The 21,872-nt window shown below is 35.4% G+C and overlaps 1 protein-coding gene across 3 annotated transcripts in view; it reads left to right on the top strand.

The window, feature by feature from the left end:
• The first annotated feature begins 954 nt into the window (after positions 1 to 954).
• LOC136847451 (ras and EF-hand domain-containing protein homolog) overlaps positions 955 to 21,872 on the top strand; it is a 66,784-nt gene continuing 45,866 nt past the window's right edge. For 2 of the 3 annotated variants that reach the window (XM_067119155.1, XM_067119154.1), the window contains exon 1: positions 983 to 1,280. The gene's annotated coding sequence lies outside the window, so the exon portion shown is untranslated. Of the gene's footprint in view, positions 1,281 to 21,872 lie in introns of all 3 variants that reach the window. The other variant, XM_067119153.1, reaches the window with a different exon arrangement.

Raw genomic sequence — 21,872 nt, 5'->3', positions numbered from 1 at the left:
TAGTGGTTACCGTCAACTGGAGTCATTGGAAAGGTACTGTCGATTTTCCGAGGCTCTTCACTACCATTCTATTTATCACTTAAAAAATTCCCCTTCGGGGATATTCCTGAAGTAGCGTGAATTGGATATTAAACGACATTTGTAGCATAATGATTGTATATAAATCACGGTATTATAAAAATTTCATATATATATATATATATATATATATATATATATATATATATATATATATATATATATATATATATATATATATATATATATATATATACAGTATATATATACTGTATATATATATATATATATATATATATATATATATATATATATATATATATATATATATATATATATATATAATCTTAAGAGCAGTGGTTCAAAATTCCTTTGGGTATACATATTCCAAAGGTGTAGTAATTTTATATAAAGTGATATATATGTATGTATATATACATATATGTATATATATTATATATATATGTATATATACACACATATATACATATGTATATATAGTATACAGTATATGTATATACAGTATATATATATGTATATATATATATAACTTTTTTCAAAAATAATTCAAGTTGAAACATAAGTCCCACTTATGAGAACAGAACACAATTCTAGACGTACAAATGTAGTACAAAATCTTGACATCCTTATGATCACCTATACATACATACATAATACGAATATATGAACGTACACACAAGAGCTCAGCATACACACAAGCTTGTACACACATGAGGTACAGCCACACACACACACACGTAAAATGATGTAAACATACTATCATGTACACACGTGACAGCACAAAAATGGTAAAATGCACACATGTACAGACATACGTAAAAGACCTTAGCGCAGCGGCAGAGAAAGGAGGGTTCTGGAAGGGGGAAGGGGGTGTGGGAGTCTCATTGCACAGGTGTTGGAGAGTGCCACCCACTTGTGCCAATAATCACCTGAGACTCGCAGCGTATACCTGTGGCACCGCCAGTCAGTGCAAAGAGGGAATACGGGTAGCGCTGGCGGTGTGCATTGCTCCTCCCAAGTCAGAAATTGCCGAGAATTCCCACGAAAGGGGAGGAGGATTTCGCAAAGGGTTGCGACTCGGTCCGGAGCACCTGTGCTTTGAAAAGTAGTGCTAAGTCTCAGAGCAAGATCCTGAACATCTGGAATTCCTTTTAGAACCCTTTGGTCACTTTGTTTCTACAGACGGTGAGCTTCGAGATCAGGAATCACGACAATTAGTGTGCAATTGCAACATCATTGAGGTAAGGACCAATATAAATGCATGTGGCAGTTGGAAAAAAGTATGGAAGACTCTTTCTTACTTCCATTTCTTCCGTCTGATATCTTTTCTTTAAAAAATTTTTGTACTTAGATAAGTCAGTGCTGTTTCCGCCTGAAATGTTTTTCTTTACATTTTTCCGGAAAAATCGATGACACCGAAGACCAGTGAAACGTTAATATGAAGCGACAGTATATATTTTCTTTTAAATTTTTCCTTGTCCTTCTTTTTCCATCAGACTGAGAGATTCTTTTTTTCTTGTTTGGAGAACGTTGGAGAGAAGTCTTCGTTCATTTACAAAACTGAAATTAAATAAACAACAAAACTGGTGGTGTAACTCCGGAAAAATTACAATTCGTATTTAAACTTTTTCAACTCTGTACAGTAATTCAAGATGTTATTCATCCATAAATACATATATAAATACATACAAGACATTTGTATTTTTACAACACACTACAAACATTTGCGCTTTTACCTGTACTTTCACAAGCAAGCATACATTCGTTTCTATTCTAAATCCGCTCGACGTGGAAAGAAAATATATAACTCAGTTTATCCGAGGCTGTTTTTCTTATATGTTATTGCTCTATTGTGTGTGTGTTCAGAGAGAGAGAGAGAGAGAGAGAGAGAGAGAGAGAGAGAGAAGAGAGAGAGAGAGATAGTAAAGCCACATCGTTACCACCAATTCACCTTCAGATTTTACAAAGGACACTCCCCAGCAGCACAGTGAACGCTCCGTCAAGCACGACGTTATGCATCCCTCTTAGCAAGTATAATGAAGCCCCGGGTATGTTTACGGGATTTTGATATTCTTTCCTCAGGACAGCAATTTCTTGGCGTTCATCTCCTAGCAACCTCCACGAACTCGAAAGTCCCCTTCAAAAACGTGACCTGTTTTTTGCCATTAGTCTCGGTTTTCACCGTCATATTTCTGTTGCAAGAGACGCTTTTTTCCTCAAGTTCACCGAGAAGGTTAATCTAAAGCTCTTCTCAACCTCATCTCTGGGAATAGAAAGAAAATAATAGCATAGGAAAACAAGTACGGTGTGACGCAGAAGGGAGAAACAGCCACCGTTCGAAGGAATGAACATTCAGGAATTTTGTGGAAATAAAAATGAAATATTCCCGTCGTGCTGGAGGCGGTTGTGAAAGGAGCTATTAAGACATCCAAAAAAGCAAAGTCTTTTCTAACGTCCAACTGTCACAGCACAAACACACATGCGTAAATTTACCACGAGACTTTTCCTCTTCAGCGGACGTCACGTCAGAAGGAAGCATCTTCTGCTTCCATCAAATTTCTATACTGTAGATACGGCCAGCAATTTTTCTCGAACCATTGACTCTGGTACGCCTTCAGAATTGGGTTGATTGGTAGCCCGCATGCTGGGACTGAATCACACACTTTGCAAATACAAGTCCCTTGCTCTACTACGTAATTATAAATTTATATGTACTCTAAATATGTATGTGTATGTATTTATATATGTAAATATGTACGCATGTATGCATGTATGTATGTATGTATATATGCATGAATGGTGAGTCTTATAGTTAGGAATATGTAGCAGGTATAACTGTTTAGCATCTCTATGGCGAAAGGCCTGGCAGGAGAAACGACTCACTTTATTTATGTATGTTTGCGTTTCCCTTAAGAAAAAACAACAGAATTCAAGATTTGGTCAAATGAAGCTAATCAGAAATGGAAAGCTTAAATACAGGTAATTTTCGATGAAGAATGAAGAGCTGCGTGTTAATAATAATAACAATAATAATAGATCAAAAGAAAGCGGAGGTGAAAGGAGGGTTTTTCGGCAGAGTGGACTCGGAATAAAACTTCGTCCTTCTGACTGACAATTCTGTTATCATAGTTTCTGGAACAGGAAATTTCGTAAATATGCTTAAATAGGAAAGGGATGTGACAAAGGAAGAGGCGAACCGAGGTTTTTAAAAGTTAAGAAACTCCGCAATCCTAAAGAAATCTTGTTTTGCTAAAATGTTTAGGAAAATGGTGATGGCACGGCTATCGTAAACAAATTTTTCAGAAATAGGCGAAGCAAATATAAGAATGCGAAGTTCTTTAAGGAGAATGTGAAGTTCTTCAAAGCAGAGTCGCAATTTCAGAGCAATGATTTTCTTGTTCTCATTTGATAATATATTAATGAATTAAAGGGCTTGAAGTAGCAACAGGAACGGATGGAGATTAACGAAAAGCAATGTACAGACAGCAACGCAGCTGTGAGTCTAAGGAGGGTCTGCCCCCGCTCACAACCCCCTCCTGGCACGGATCAAAAATCTTGATTTATTTCGTTTTACTACTTATCTAAATACGTCATTTCGATGCTCATGTTTCTAATAACTCCAGATTCATCCGGTAATTAAGAGAGCTGAAGATAAATGCCAGCAATTAATATCTTTATATATATATATATATATATACAGTATATATATATATATATATATATATATATATATATATATATATATATATATATATATATATATATATATGTGTGTGTGTGTGTGTGTGTGTGTGTGTGTGTGTGTTTGTGTGTGTGTGTGTATGTCTTGTATGCGTGCGCCTGTGTGTGTGGGTCTAGTCAATACTTGGATGGGTGATCATCACGAAATGCCAAACGTCATCACCACATAAACTAATTTAACATCCTAGGGAAAGGGGTCTGGGGTGAGTACCCCATTCTGAAATTACTTGTTGAAAACCGGAAGGGTAGCGCTCTCTACAATCACCTCTCCCAAGGGAAAATGATTTTTATATATATATATATATATATATATATATATATATATATATATATATATATATATATATATACTGTGTATGTATATATATATATATATATATGTATATATATATATATATATATATATATATATATATATATAATGTGTGTGTGTATGTGTGTCGTCTATATGATGTGTGGGTGTTTCTCATAAAACCGAACAACAACGGCTGATGACTAGTTCCAAAGGTGCCACACTTTCAAGAACTGTGTACCCAAGAAACAACAGCAGTAAAATGAATCTGTACAATTTCGAGCGCAGAATCAACATCACAAGTTTCTCCCTCTCCGTCCGAAGCTTCATTACGAACCGTATTTTTGTCAGAGGATTCGCTCGAGCTCATGATAATAGCGTCTTAACACAATTTTTTACTGGAAGTGATTGGACGTAATTGCGAGAGAGCGAGAGTGGCGATGACGTCAGCGGCTCGTCTTCAGCCAATGTAGAGCAAGCTACAGAATCAGTCGGGCTCAACACGACACCAACATTATTATGGATTTAAATGACTCCTTCTTCAGTCTTCTTCTAGTTCTTCTTTCTTTTGATTCTTCGCGCTGTCTCGCGATTCATAGTGAGCTAACGCACATCAGGCTAATTTCTACTTAAGCACTTCTTAAAAGCAGACCATTTAATCTTTGCGCAAATGACCAAATTAGGCTACATCAATGATTTGATATTAGTGTAAGGGAATCCAATTCAACAGATATCGGGGTGTGACTAATTCACAATCTTAAAATTTCCTAAAATGATTTTTATCATAAATAGACACAGCCTTTAGTTCTGTGCAATCAATATGACCTAGTTCATACATCTAAGGGAGAAAAAGGCAATCGCTCTGCACCTGGGGATGGGCTTCACTTGATTTCAAATGGACGAAGTTAAAAGTATGCTCCTTAACACACAAACACTAACAATGGCAACACAGATAAAAGGATTCCCTTTTAAAACTGCAATCAGGTTTTGATCGGGCTTGCAACATATAACGCTTTCCAGAGATGTTCGTCTCTGTCTCGTTTCATGAGTCACTCTTATCACTGTGACACCGTTAAGCTCATCAACAACCAGTGGGGTCTCTGGGCTTTCGTTTCAGAGAAAGATACGAATATTTTGAAAAGTATCTGTTTCTATGTTTGCATACAATCATACTTTATATATATATATATATATATATATATATATATATATATATATATATATATATATATATATATCAAACCATAATGACCTCGTGCGTTATTTATAAGCTTACTTGTCCTAGATGTAATCGAGGAACCTATATAGGATCCACACATAGGTTACTTAAGGTCCGAATCGACAGCCATAGAGCTGTCAGCAATAGAACTGGCACTCAACTTTCAAATCCCGAATTTCCTGGCATCAGGGATCGTGCCGATAAATGTAAATATTCAGTTCAGTAGAAGGACTGTAAAGTTTTGGACAGAGCCTCTAATCATCAGCTTTTAACAGTTAGTGGATCGAAGTTAATTAAAAAAACTGGTCCCCTCAGTGAATATAAATCTGTTTACGTGTGTAAACAGTTCACGAGGGATAAAGGGGTGTAGACGTGGAATGGGTATTCACTGAAGTGACCACCTTTTTAATTAACTTTGATTCACTAACTGTTAAAAGCTGATGATTGAAACTCTGCCCAAAACTTTAAAAATCCTTATACTGAACTGAATATCTACATTTATCGGCACGATCCCTGATGCTAGAAAATTCGGGATTTCAAAATTTAGTGCCAGTTCTATAGCTGACAGCTCTATAATGTCGATTCGATTAGCTCAGTAACCTATGTGTGAATCATATATAGGTTCCTCGATTACACCGAGGACAAGAAACTTATAAATAACATACGAGGTCATTATGGTTTTCTATATATATATATATATATATATATATATATATATATATATATATATATATATATATATATATATATATATATATATATATATATATATATATATATATATATATATATACTGTATATATATACTCATGCTTTTAGCTGTTTTTGTTTCATTGTAACCAATTTTGTATGTTTCAACATTTGTTACCTAACTTTATTGCACTAATTAGGTATTGTTTGTGACCTTTGTAGCTTGATAATGAGGCCTGCTGGCTGGCTTCGAAATGTTGAAACTGAATAAGTACGACTTCTTTAACCCGTTGTTGCGCTTCCCTGTCTTCATTGTATTGTTGGGTTTTGAGAAACCTCCGCTTGATATATATATATATATATATATATATATATATATATATATATATATATATATATATATATATATATATATATATACATATATACATATATATATTTATATATATACATATATATATATATATATTGTTATACATATAAATATATATATATATATATATATATATATATATATATATAATATATATATATATATATATATATATATAACTGAATCACGACAATACGGAACGTGATGAATATGTAAATAAAGGCAATGCCACTTACGTCCTTTACTTAGCAGGATGATAGAAATATAAGAATAAGTTTACAAAGAAAGCTCGTATAAATGACAGATGGGGATTATAAAGGAAAATATTTACCTGGAATCCAAGTAAAGGACAGTAAATCGAAAGGCCTAGCACCACTCCGTCGTTTCTCTTTCCTTCGTGGCATTGCCTTTATATATATATATATATATATATATATATATATATATATATATATATATATATATATATATATATATATATATATATATATATATATATATATATATATATATATATGTATATAATGTAAATTCATAACTATGTATAAATAAGACACGAATGTACACAAATATGGACACAAACACTATTCATAAGTACTCGTAGCATTATTGAAAAAGAAAATACAGAAACCTGTTGGTAGGTGATTTGTATATATGTATGTATATAAATATGTACACACACACACACACACACACATATATATATATATGTATGTATATATATGTATGTATATAAATTTATATATAAATAATAGATAAAATATAAATAAATAATTATAAATGTATCTATAAAGTAATGTGTGTATATATATATATATATATATATATATATATATATATATATATATATATATATATATATATATATATATATATATATATGATATATATATATATATACAGGGTGTCCATAAAGTCTCTTTGCAGTTTAAAAAATATATTACAAAACCAAATGAACAGACAAATATGTGGAAATTATTACAAAATGAGGAGTAAATATTAAAGTTTTTTGCCTTATTTAATACACTTCTATATGTACACCATAGTTGCACTAAGCACATCAAGACGTTATTGGATTTCTTGACATGTTCACTGTATCATAGCCTCGTCAGAGATGGCAATGGCATTAATGATCTTTTGCTTAAGATCAGTGATCTCCCACATCTTTGTTCAATATGCGATGTCTTCAACATAACCCCATGGAGAGAAGCCCAGGGGAGTGATATCTTGTGAACGAGGTGGCCAGGGAATTGGGCCATCCCTTCCAGTCCAACAGTCTGGATATGTTTGATTTAGGAACCCATGACCATGCAGTCCCCGATGTGGTGGTGCACCATCTTGTTGGAAAATGATGGTCGGCTGAGGGTCAACTAGTTGTGATGCCACATATTCAGTCAAAAGGTCAAGGTAAACATCTGCAGTAACTGATGTCTGGTTGAAGAAAAATGGACCAATGATTTGATTGCATATGATCCCACACCACACATTCACCTTTGGACTATCTGGTGAAGTTTCCCAGACACATGGGGATGTTCTGATCCCCAGATTCTCACGTTATGTGTGTTCAGTTTTCCTGAAACATGAAAGGTTGCCTCAGCACTGAAACAAACTCTGTTGAGGAACGTTTCACCCTCAGATTTTCGTTCCAGCATGTTAACTGCAAACTCTTTTCGTCTTGGTTTATCATTTGGCCCCAGTGCCTGCATGAGTTGCACTTTTAAAGCATACAATCGCAAGTTCTTGTGTAGGACTCTGTGCACTGTTGAATGTGGTAGCTGTAAGTGTCTGGCAGCATTACGAATGGACTTTGGAGAACGATCAAAGGCTTGTCTTGCGGGATCGATGCTTTCCTCAGATGTTCTTGGTCGTCCACTCCTCCCTTTATGCAACACTGTCCCTGTCTCCATAAATTTCTTGTGCCATGCACGAATTAACGGACATGACGGTGGATCTGTCCCATACTTAGTTCTGTAGTTTCTCTGAGTCTGTGTATCCGATTTTGTTTCGATAAACCATGACGCACATTGTCCTTTTTCTTGAGGAGTAGCCAGTTTTTAGGGGTTCATTTAACAGTACCTCCTTCATCAACAGGGTACCTGAAATACACACATGCAATGTGATTAAAAACTTTGATATACTCTGAGTACATAGAACAAATGGGATTTAATTATCTCAGCAATGGCTTTTGTAATATATTTTTAAATTGTAAAGAGACTTTATAGCCAACCTGTATATATATATATATATATATATATATATATATATATATATATATATATATATATATATATATATATATATATATATATATATGTATTTATATAATGTGTGTGTGTGTGTGTGTGTGAACTGACTTAAGAGTTAAAGTAAAACGTTATTATGCTGTATTCTCCATGTTGCAGATTAATAAAAAAACTGGTAATATTTTTAAAGTCTTTGTTAAAAGGTATTCAAGGAAGAATTGTCAAATCCACGAGGTTTTCGAAACTTTACCAATATTTCCCTCACGCAAATCTAAATGACTGCTTTATTAAAGCCGGAAGCAAAGGGAGCGGCAACCCCCCACCTATATCACATATGGTCGGTATGCAACCGAGACCGTAACTGAACTCTTTCAAAAGGCAGAGAACGTGCACTCATCGATGAACAATCCCATGAAATCCATCCCTACCTCACGGATATTTATTCATTGGCGCCTTTATAAAACTATACAATAAGCAAACGGCAGACACAAATAGGGATGAAAATATTAATGCTTGCTACCAAGTCTGCACGTCACTCCCTTCCAACTTCAAAGGTGAGCGTTTTACAGTAAAATTGAAAAGGGAAACATAACAGGTTCTGTTAAAAATCCCGGAATAATAACGACCGGGCATGACGCGCTCTCGTCATGAACTTCATCCTATATTTGAAATATGCGCCAATTAAATTTCCATCCCTTTGAACTTCGATCGTCTTGTTTAGTCAAGGGACCAGAAAATATGACTCTGGCACAGGAAACTCGGCACAGTCATACTGATATTGATACTGATTCCTCAATACCAAAGCTGACGATGCAGTTGTGCACAGAACCCGTCGCTAAATTGTGCTATATATTTTGTAGTATGAAAAATGGCTGGAACTGTATTTAGTCTGCTGCATCCGACCAAATATGATATGATATATACATACATACATACACATATATATATATATATATATATATATATATATATATATATATATATATATATATATATATATATATATATACACGAGTTTTTGTCACATGCACTTTTTACGTTTTATCAAAAATTAATCCACAAATACCATTTAGTATCCAATTCACATACCTTAGGAATAACTTACACCCAAAGGGAATTATAACTAGGAGGCGTTTCGTCCCGGGCAAGATTCGAGTCGATGCCTGGTCAAGAAGCGGCTATAGAAAGTAACTTAAACCACCCGGCTTCCAGGAGAGATATAATTTTGATACCGATTCTGTTGTACATTCACCTTTGAATACAGGTTCTGTACTTAAAATCGACCTCAACCCCTCCCCTGTGATAGCTGATTGGTAAGTTTGTAACACTTGCCTTATTATGAATTTTTGTTTCGTACATTCTTGAATGTTTTATATTCACAAATATTAAGCAGGCATCGGTTCGAATCCTGCCGGGGACGAACTATTCATCAATAATACTTCCCATTGGGTGTTAGTTATTCCTACGGGTATACTGAACTGGGTATTAAAAATAGTATTTGTGTCTTAATATTGGAATAAAAAAGTCACGAGAGTATGTGAAGATCATTATTATTATTATTATTATTATTATTATTATTATTATTATTATTATTATTGTTCTTTCCAAGAGACAGCCATATATAGAATCGTCGATATTTGGACTGAGTACGTAAATACTGTAGAACTTACTGAAAATCTTAAGACAAAGAACTTCATGACAACTACACACCAAATTTTTCTGACGATGAATGATTCGTCCGGACTTAGTGTATACCTTGCGTATGTCGGATGTTGCGACGATAAATAAAGTCAGGGCCATCAAACCCCGGGATTAAAAACTCAACCTTTGACTTGACTACTTACAGTACAAGAGTCTCAAATAAAAACATCAAATCGCAGTTACGGACACAACTCTGAAGATCAAGACAATTGACCTTAAGCCTCGAATATCCGAGTAAAGTACTTTGCAATTTTTCTTACTGTAATGAGTAACAACCCCAGGGTTCAGCTAAATGACTCTCGAAAGAATTAAAACTAACGACATAAAATCAGTAGCAAAACTAATAAACAGACTCATAACAACAGTAACATTGTAAAAATCAACAGAACAACAAACAACAATACCATCAATAACAACTGTATTTACATTAAGTATAAATGAACGTGACCATGTCATTGAAAAAAGCGCCTGAAGCAACTGCCAAAAAGGTAGGGCAGGTACACCTTGTGAGGCTAATAAGAAATCCGCCAGGTTTGCCACAACACCTGAGGGAAGACAGTCAGGATGGATTTAGAAATTATAAAACGCTCAGAAGGAAAAAATTAGTTAAAGACGAAGGCACTTTCCTGATAATCCACCGAGCAACTTTTGCTTTCTCATCAGCCTGTCTACACTGTACTTTTCGAAAAAAAACAGGAAAAGTGAACAAAAAAGAGGATAAATGCCTGATTGTACCCTCAAGCAAGGGAACTCAAACCCAAGACCATGGAAGGCCACGGTTCAATGGCTATGGCACAGTCCAAGGTTGGAGACCAAGGTTTGTATTCAGAGTACCATCTCTTGGAAGGGTTGCCTACCAGGTCTATCTACTCGCTGGTTTGATTTCGGAGTGTCCTTCTCCTAAAAGAGTTGCCTACCAAGGCTGAAGAGTACAGAACCTAAATCAGTAAGCATATGGACAGCAGAGTCGATATCAACTTTTATCTTGATAGCCGGGTGGTCCAGGTCACTGTCTATCATTGTCTCTAAACCAGGCATCGGCTCGAATCCTGCCAGGTAAGAAACACTCTTCAATTATAAATCTCCTTGGGCGCAAGTTGCTCCTAAGGTAGAGTGAAAGGCATATTAAACAGTTTGTGCGGCTTGTCATTTGTGAACACCACACCCTGAAAATTCACCGCCAACTCTTCACCGTCAACAATTAATCGCTAAACATTTTGCCATCAAACGAAGCACCCACCATCAAGCAATTCATCGCCAGGATTTTTTTATCACTTATTTACGCATATAGTAGACTAAAAGACTGTTAAACTATTTCCGTAAATAAGTGATAACAAAAATGCCGGCGGTGAATTGCTTGATGGTGATTCGTTTGACGGTAAAATGTTTAGAGGCTAATTATTGACAGTGAAGAGCTGGAGGTGAATTTTCAGGATGCGATAAAGAGATTCTTCAGAAATATCCCCTCAGTTTGTTCAGACAGAGGAAGTGAATAGTCTTGTCCCTAACGAATTCAGACTTGGTCAGGCATGTGATCCAAACGGTCGTGTAACTATCTGCGTAGAGTGGTTCATAAAAATTTTTACTTGTTATTCTATATGCAAATATGTATGTTTTTAAAAATATTTATAATAAATAAATTTGTGTAAATCTCTATCTTTCTAAAACTTACTTTGATTTTTACGGTTTCGATCCGGTATATTTAGGAAATAATGGAAATATATCTTTTTTCTTTCCACTTCTTAGCGATGAATTGCTTGATGATGATTTCTTTGACGGTAATAAGATCGGCTGTGAATTTTCTAAAATAGACATGCATACGTACCCACGCTCACACGCATATATTTACAGTATATATATATATATATATATATATATATATATATATATATATATATATATATATATATATATATATATATATATATATATATATATATATATATATATATATATATATATATATATATATATATATATATATATATATATATATATACTGTACATACATACATACATACATATATACATACATACATATTTATATATATATATATATATATATATATATATATATATATTATATATATATATATATATATATATATATATATCAATAGTCTTTTTTACGAGCATTTCATATGAAAACTTATTCCTCAATAAGATCAGGAAACAATGGCAAGGCCGAATGAATCATTCCTGAAAAGTCTTATCCTCCAATAGGCCTCTTCGAGAGCATAATAATAATCATACCGTAACAGTTTCCTGGTTACGTAAAAAGCTCTGGGCTTAAACAGCCAAGATACTTTTATCTGATAACGGCTTATATAATAGGTTACCTGTAAAAAGGAAATAGCAAACAAATCATTGACTAATACTCGTACCCGGTTGGTGGCTGAACACCAGACAACAAGCAACCATTACAACTGTTATTATAATTGATGATATCTAAGATTCGAAGTACGACTTATTATGCTAAAGAGACCAACCGGAAGGTGGAAATGCTGTGTTTTATACACTCACCCACACACACATATATGTGTGTTTGTGTGTGTATGCACATATACATATAGCGGCTTCGTTTATATCTTATAATATTCGGGCAGGTCCTGTTCTTCCTACTCGCCTCCATCTGTCCTTTTTCTCATAAATTTATCTTAAAAAGATTTTGTCCGAGCCGTTCGCTTTGAACTCTTGGAATCGAGATGAGCAGCCGGATGTAATAAAACGTTTGATCTAGATGTTGATACTCGGGATATTGGATGTCTGCGGACAAATTCTACGTTCTGTATTTCTTTCTGCCTGACATGAGATAGGTTTTCCTTAGGAAGTATTGTTGACTGATTTAATGAAAGTGCTAAGTGAAAACAAGGCATTGCAGTTGAAGGGTCTTTTAAGCTCTACTGCAATGGCTATTCAGTTTTCGGTCTCTCTCAAAATAGATATCATATATATATATATATATATATATATATATATATATATATATATATATATATATATATATATATATATATTATATATATATATATATATATATATATATATATATATATATATATATATGATAAGTATATATATAAATATATATATATATATATATATAATTATATATGAAAAGTTCACAGGTCACGGATATTTTATGAATTACAATACACAGTAGATTTTTTATCAATAAGTGTGGCTAAAGGCATTGTGAAGAACCTTGAGAGAATGCTTAGCTGTTGTCTGGTGCGCATCCTACTCAGGAAAAGTGGATGCGTGTCAAATGCATCAGATATTCTTGAGACGTGAGAACATCCCCGCCTGGCAATAAGACTTTATGAGTTTGTTCGCTGGAAATTTCCAGGCTCCGGAGAATTCATTCAAATGTGTGTTTTTTGGGGGCGGAGCCCAGGGTGCGAAGGCATTAGTTATCAAACAAATTGTCATTCTAAGATCAACAACGAATTTTGATAGAAGCCTTCGGTGAAGGCTCTGGTGGTTCGAGACCTGTCGATTAAGACTGAACATTGCTGTTTGGAGGTAGCAAAACATTTTTGATTTCCCAAACTGTAGATTGTTCTTTTCATTTAACATATATCTCACCAGTGTCAGGCATTTTTTACACTGTGTATACTTCATAAGCAACATGGGAGGAATTCCGATATCTTTATTTTTATACATTTGTTTAACAAGGGTTTTATTTGACTTCTTTAGATGTTACGCTGAGGAAGAGGTTAAGATGTACTCATTGGAGAATATAATGGACTATGACTTATTTCGACCTATTGTGGGGAAATTGTTTAGAGAGAATAATTAGTTGAATTTGGTGGACCTTAATATAATATTTGATCATTTGGTGAGCATTAGTATTCCATTCTATTTCATATCTTGTTTCTTGCTATCCAGTTATGTTAGATTATCGTCAAACAAATTATTTTGGGCAATGCTTGTTTCGCTGTAGACCTGAGAGAGAGAGAGAGAGAGAGAGAGAGAGAGAGAGAGAGAGATGCGCGTAGGTATGTACAAGCGTACGAAGCCAGTAGCAACTTTGATGCGGTCACCATCAAGCTACCAACAGATGAAATTTTTTTACTTTTAGCAAAGGTAAGCAATGGGATCAACTCTTTGTCGGGTAATATATATATATATATATATATATATATATATATATATATATATATATATATATATATATATATATATATATATATATAATATATATATATATATATAATGTACTGGATTCATCCCATTTTCAAGGTTCTAAAAGGAAGTGACAAATAACATGCAAAAAAGTCAGCTGAAAAAATCGTGAAAATGCTACAAATAATGTAGACTACAACACGTACCGACAAAATAAAAAGATAAGAAAGTTAGAATTTCCAGGAAAGACATGAAAATAAAAGGTTTAAAAATTCTTGAAAATCAGAAGCAACAGGGAGAATGACTGAGTGACTGTTTTCCAGGTGAATATTCCGTAGGTACCTGTAGTGCCGAAAATGACTTCATGCCTCACACACTTCATTAACTGAGAAAAGTAGACAAAATTTAGACAGTTATTTCGAAAAGTTTTCAGAATTTGGATTTTAACTGAATTCTTAAAAACTCCTTGACACTGGAATCCAAATTCAAATAAAAAAGGACTCTCTCCATCTTGTAATGCGGTCGTCAGTGGTCTGTGTGTTTACTTGTCCGAGATGTAATCTCAGAAATTACGTTTGCACAGATTCTCATCGGGGAGTTAGGGACAGAACTGACGCACTCGGGAAATAAAAAATTTCAGTCATCAGAAAACGGGCATCTGAGTGCGAAACACAGATTCCTCACAAAATATTTGGAGAAATTGTACATGAACCTAATAACTGTTCCCCATAGATTTCTGAATCTGTTACCCCGTACCTAAGCTCAGCAACCAGCAATTATGCACAGCAACCCTTTGTATCGCTTAAACCGAATATTTTGAATTTTCATATTTTTTCGTTGAGGCTCATATTTTTTCATTCTTTTTACATGTTTTTCAACAAAGTTTTTCCCACATGGCATTTTTAACGTCTAACTTTCAGTTCTGGAAATATGTGACGGCCAAAAAATTGACCAATTATAAAAAATGTTCCCCAGACTATTCATCATCCCCTTCCTTTTTTACCTTTTAATCTCTCAGTGAACAATGAATTGCCACACTGTATATCAGGACTAGTCATTATGCTTTTCCTTTTACTTCTTCAGTGTACCATATGTTCGGACTGTTTTTCATACCTTTCATGTTGTCTCCTAAAATCTCTAGGAACAGTGATCTTCCTCGGTGTATCAGGGTTAATCATCGTAATGTTCCATTTACCTTTCTGAGAACAATGACTTTCCTCGGTGTCTCAATGTGTATCTGGAATATTCGTCAACCTTTTCATTGTGTCTCTTAGTCTTTCTAAGAAGAATGACCTGTATCAGGACTACTCGTTCTACTCTCCCTATTATCTCTAATCATACTTCTCCTTCTATCTCTTATTCATTAAGAACAACGACCTCACTCAGTGTATATCTTGACTCTTCGTTATCCTTTTCCTTCTATCTTAAATCTCCCTAAGACGATGGCCTGCCTTATTTTATATCAGGACTATCCGTCATACTTTCCCTATTATCTCCTAATGTCTCCATGGATAATAACTAGTTCAGTACATATCCGGACTATTTTCCATCCCTTTCCTTTTATCTTTTAAAATCTATAAGAACGATGACTGGCTTCCCTGTCTACCAGACTCATTAGTCATTCGTTTCCTATTTATCCCCTAATCTCTCCAAAAACAATGACCTGTCTCACTGTATAATAGGATTATTCGTTCTCCTTTTCCTTTTATTGCAAAACCTCTCTAAGAACAATGACCTGCTTTTCTGTGTGCGGATACTCTTCGCCATCCATTCCTTTATCACCTAATCTCTCTAAGAACAATGAATTGCTTCAGTATATATGTCAAGGCTTTGCTCCCTATCTCTCTCACAACAATGACTTACCTCATTGTATATCTGGACTATTCGTCATCCTTCCCTTTTCTCTTCTAATATCTAAAAAAAAAAAAAACTGGCCTACTTGTGTGTAAGTTCAGGCTATTTGTTATGTTTTTCATCTATCTCTTAACTTCTAACCTTTCCAACAACAATGGCCTGCTTTGTTGTGTATTTGATTTATTTGTCATCCTTTTATCTCTTAATCTCTCCAAGGACAATGACCTGCCTCAGTGCGTTTCAGGACTATTCATCACCCTTTTTCTTTTGTCTCTTAATCTCTCGAAAAAATTACCTGATTCAGCGTATGTCCGGGTTACTTGTCCTGCTTTTCCTTTACTGTGCAACAATGACCTCCTTCAGAATACATCCATCCAGAGTATTTGTTATCCTTTTCCTTTCATCTTTTGATATCTCTATGGACAATGGCCTGCCTCAGTTTATATGTAATGTATATATATATATATATATATATATATATATATATATATATATATATATATATATATATATAACAGCAACGACTGAGGACAGACAATAAAATACTTTCAGTGAGCTGAATCACATACGGATATAAATGGAATTTTAAGAAGAGCTCAGTACCACACGTCAAAGCAGCAATTCAGCATTCTACGTTCCCTTTCTCCTTCCTCCTACATTGACCATGGAGGAGCTTGAAGTGAATTTAAGCAGACTGGTTAATGTAAAGACATAATTGTGAGAATGGATGTGGTGTGAGTTTAAAAACTTAGTCGTGAGTGCGAGAAAAGTAGAATTGAACTAATGACCACACTTGTGGGGGCGTTTGGCGTGGATGGAGGAAAAGACATCGTGGTGTGAAGGGAAAGGCTAAGCTAAAATTCTTGTTGTGGCGATGAAAATACGAATCAAATTAAAAATATTTTTTCGGAAAAACAGAAACGGATTTAATCTACGAGTAAATACACGGCTACTGGGAGGGTGAGTCAAGTGGTACCAAGCAGTCGTTGTTGAGGGTAGGCTGGACTTGGTTGAACACCAAACAATGTTGTGGGTTGAAAAGAGTGGTGTTGAACCAGAAACGTCACTGTTCTTGGGGAGGTGGGGTTGGGGGTTAGGGAGTGTTGGCTGCTCTGAATTCAGGTGGTTATATATAAGAACAAAATGATGATGTTTCAATCGAGGTCAGACCAAAGTATAAGGTCGATGCGATGTAGGTCAAGCCTCGTCATCAAGTGTTAAATGTTCACCTGATTTTTGGCTTCTGTCTCCTTTTGTCAATTACCTCATTTCCGAATTCCCTTATCCATGAGGTTTTATATCACTTCAGAAACAGTTTACAGCACTGGCACGAAATAATCTAGTTCATTCAACAAGTGAATTTTCTTGTGAAAAGTTATATGGTTTCCTCTTAAATGGACAAGTAGTGAGATTAATGTACTTGCTAAAAGACAATTCCATCCCGTTATGTTGTATACGTATACTGTATGCTACGCGTATGCCTGAGGTCGACAGTAATAAGTAGGGTGAGAAACGAAGAATTCGTTTATGTCCCGAAAACGAATTTTGGATGATACGTGTGTTAAATTACACATTAGACCTGAAAATTTTTCGCTATCGCAAAGGAAACTTGTTCAGGCTTTCTTGCTCCACCTCACCGAAAAATTACAGTTAAATTCCCAGAAAGCCCAAAACTCGTAGACCCTGCAACTCTTCAGGCTCTTACGTTTTTCTTTCTTCATCTTATTACTAAGCATACAAGCACTTCCTCCTTTGTTAAACATGTTTCCATACAAGCGCTTGCCCGTTTTCCTTCAAATTAATGGCGACACTGGCACTTTGGATTCCTTTATTTGGTTCTATCCTTGAATAGAGCAGTTCAGGCTGAACCATATGAATGTAATACGTTTGCATGGGAAAGAACAGAAACATATAGCGCTGGGTGAGAAGGATTTCTGTGGAAGGATAGATAAGTCACTGTCGACGAAGAAAACAAAAACAAAAAAAAACGAAAAAACAAAAGAAGTATTCTAAAACTGAAGGAGAGTAGTACAGACTCACTTAATATTTCGTATTTAATAGTTTCATTTTTAAATGAAATTTCCACGTTAAGCAGCTAGTCTCTATAGGGAAGACTGACAAAATGATCACATAGAACTGCTCCGATTCCATGGGCGTATCCACACCTCTAACTCTTGTCTGACCCGTCTTTTTTTTTATTCTATAATTCACAAATATGACGACTCTTCTCTTTTATCTTCATCCACAGAAATGTTGGAAAACAGATGCCAAAAACAACCCCCACTTCATTCTTCCCTTATTTACCTTCATAACTTCTCTTCGAAGGCTCCTTTCAAATGTGGAATGTACATTTGCATAAACATCAACACACCTGTTGTATGACTCAGGGACTCGGGTCGTCACATCTGTCATGTGCCTCCAGTGTTCACTGATTGCTAGTTCTGTAAGCGTTCCAGTTACTAGTGAAATGCATGACAAGTAATACATCATTATTACAAAAATTATGATAACAATTATCTGCTTTTTACCCTGTTTCTCGAAAGTTCTTGGTTTAAATGTTACTGCATGTATTCCTGCTACATGTTCATCGACTTTCATAGTAATAACTCCTCTCAGTATTTCATATCATGAAATACAGCCTTACAGACTTTACATAAAAAAATTAGCTACTTTCTCTCATGATTTTTTCAACGTACACCATGAAGAAAGGCAGAAGTTCTTCGAGGCAGACACCTGTGGGAGGCGCATTCTAGTTTTCCTATTTCCGACATCATGAGACGAACTAAAAACATCTTGCACAATCTCTGAATAAGCGAGGCGAAGTTTGAGGCCCTTTCCATGAAGTTTGCTGCTTCCTCTCAAAAACACTTCCCTCTCTAATTGCTCTGTTTTCGGGACCTATCAGCACACTTTTTGTTTGATGGCTACAGCTTTAATGTGGGGTAATTACAGCAAAGATGGAGGCGTATATTCCTGATTTCCACAGACTGTCTTTACTGCTTAAACCATTGCCCGATTTGATCATCACACAGCTGCGCGGGCACGCGAGTAGCCATCCATTTCTTCAAGGATGTTAAGGAAAAGAATCTGATGAGGTCAGAAAACTGAACTCCCTTTCCCGGGCGCATTTCACTAGGGCGAAAAAATATTATCATTTGGGCGGCTGCTTTGTTTTCATTTGGGCGAAAGTCATGTCTTGATCACGATGTAGACCTCTAGTGGCTTTAAGACTTTTTTTTCTGTTTGAAAATATTACTTATATAATTGTATACCTGAAACAGTGTTCTTCATCTTAAGACACATGAAATCTCAAGTTACACTGCACCAACTAAACATAGGAATTAAGTAATACCTGCAGTAAAACTTTTAATACCATATTTATTTATTTAAAAAGTGTTAATATATTTACAAACCTAAGAACAAAATATAATCATATATATTCATTTTATGAACGTTTTTCCACTTTCGTCAGTCCTAATTCTGGCTTTACATTTGGTTTTGTTGTTTGCGCAGCGCCGCGAAACATCACCATTCTTCAATATAGTGTTTATACGAAAAGCCAGAGAATATCAAGCACCTTTTTCGTCGGTTTGTTTCAGTATGAATCTGCACTTTTTGCGCCACTGACTGGAGAACTGATAACTATTCTCAATTATTAACCAGATAACTACTGAGTTATCAGCCAATTGGTAACATAATTATCACCACGTGAAAACATGTCCTAAAATACTTCTGCCTCTTTTTACTTACTCTGATTCGCCCAAATGATTGGTGACAATTTGCGGGATTTTGATATTTTGTCGCCCAAACGATATAATGAATAGTCACCCAAATGATATATGCACTAATCGCCAAATTCGCCCAAATGAAATGCGCCCCCTTTCTCGAAGGAGTCCCTGCCTTACGTCAGCTAATCCCAGCACTGAATACAAATCAGAACTAACATTCGCCCTGCCTCTCCCTCCAAGAGCGATATCGCTCTCTTTTCCGCTCTTGTTTTAAGTCCCCATTTTACTTTAGCTCTAACTAAAGAAGAATCCTGAGTATGACTAAACAACACACGGTGTTGCCTGTTAACCCTCAAATGGAGCAGAGGGCTTCTTCCTCTGTCCTTCACCTGAATAAGCTGATGGGGGCAGACATACTGTACATGTACATGAACCACATCTGGAACACCTGTCGAGTTTTGTATGACTCACAGGTCGCCTCTCTGTCTCTCCACATACGCATATGTTCTAGCACATATCACCAAACACATTTATACGTACAGTGTAAACAAGAGAGCTTGCATACGAGGGAAAGCGTGAGAAAGAATTATATGCATATATATACTGTATATATGTATATTGTATATATATATATATATATATATATATATATATATATATATATATATATATATATGTATATGTATAGTATATATATGTAAATGCTAGCTGACCAACCCGGCGCTGCCTGGGAAAACTCAGAATGACAACCAATAATCTCTCTCTCTCTCTTTCCAACTCTCCCTCATGCTTTCCCTCTTTCTCCTCTCTAACACCCCCTCTGCTTTCTCACTCTCTTTCCAGCTCTCCCTCACTCTTTCTCTCTTTCTCCTCCCTTATACCCTCTCTACTCTCTCTCTCTCACTTCCTCCCTTTCTCTCTCTCTCTCTCTCTCTTTCTCCTCCCTAACACCCCCTCTATTTTCTCTGTCACTTCCTCTCCCTTTCTCTCTCTCTCTCTCTTTCCCTCTTTCTCCTCTCTCTCACTCACACTCTCTTCCTTTGCTGTTAAGATAGTTGCTTCAGTTACCTTGCCCAGTATTTTTGACATTTTATATTTCACCCCTTCTTACTCCCCATTCCTACTGGGGCTGAACTCGGACTCAAAGGGCATCAGGAGAGTGACTATTCATCTCAGCTACCTTGAAAACTATGGATTAGGCACTAATATCTGTGATCTTTGAGATTTTATTTTTCACCCCTTTTCAACACACACTGCCCCCCCCCCCGCTTCCTATCAGGGCTGTACTTGGACTTAGAGGGCATCAGGAGTGTACTATTCATCTCAGTGACTGAAAGCTATAGATTAGACACTAATATCTGTCATTTTTGATATTTTATTTTTCATCTATACTCACATCCCCTTCCTATCGGGGCTGAACTTGGACTTAAAGGGCATTGGGAGTGTCACTATTCATCTCAGCGACCTCGAAAATTATGGATTAGACACTATCTGTCATTTTCGGTTATTTTTACATCACCCCATTCCCACCCCCACCTCTTTTGGTGCCAGTGATGTCTTCTCCCCACAGTATTCTTTTCCAGATAGTAAGACATATGTATACCGAAATGAGGTATGACAAACCTGTAGAGTTTATTTGATACTAATTCTGTGAGGCAGAACCATCCCTGCTTCAGGGAAACCCTTCCCACCCCCAACCCACCTTTGGTGCTAGTGATGTTTTACCCCACAGTATTATATTCTAGATAGTAAGTGTATATATACCAAGTTTGGTTGAAATTGCTCTATGCATTTCAGAGTTATGCTAGAACACACACACACATGCATCCATTTATATATATATATATATATATATATATATATA

The sequence above is a fragment of the Macrobrachium rosenbergii genome, chromosome 16, assembly GCF_040412425.1.
Source record: "Macrobrachium rosenbergii isolate ZJJX-2024 chromosome 16, ASM4041242v1, whole genome shotgun sequence".
NCBI lineage: Eukaryota > Metazoa > Arthropoda > Malacostraca > Decapoda > Palaemonidae > Macrobrachium > Macrobrachium rosenbergii.
This window is presented reverse-complemented; position numbering and strand designations above follow the sequence as displayed.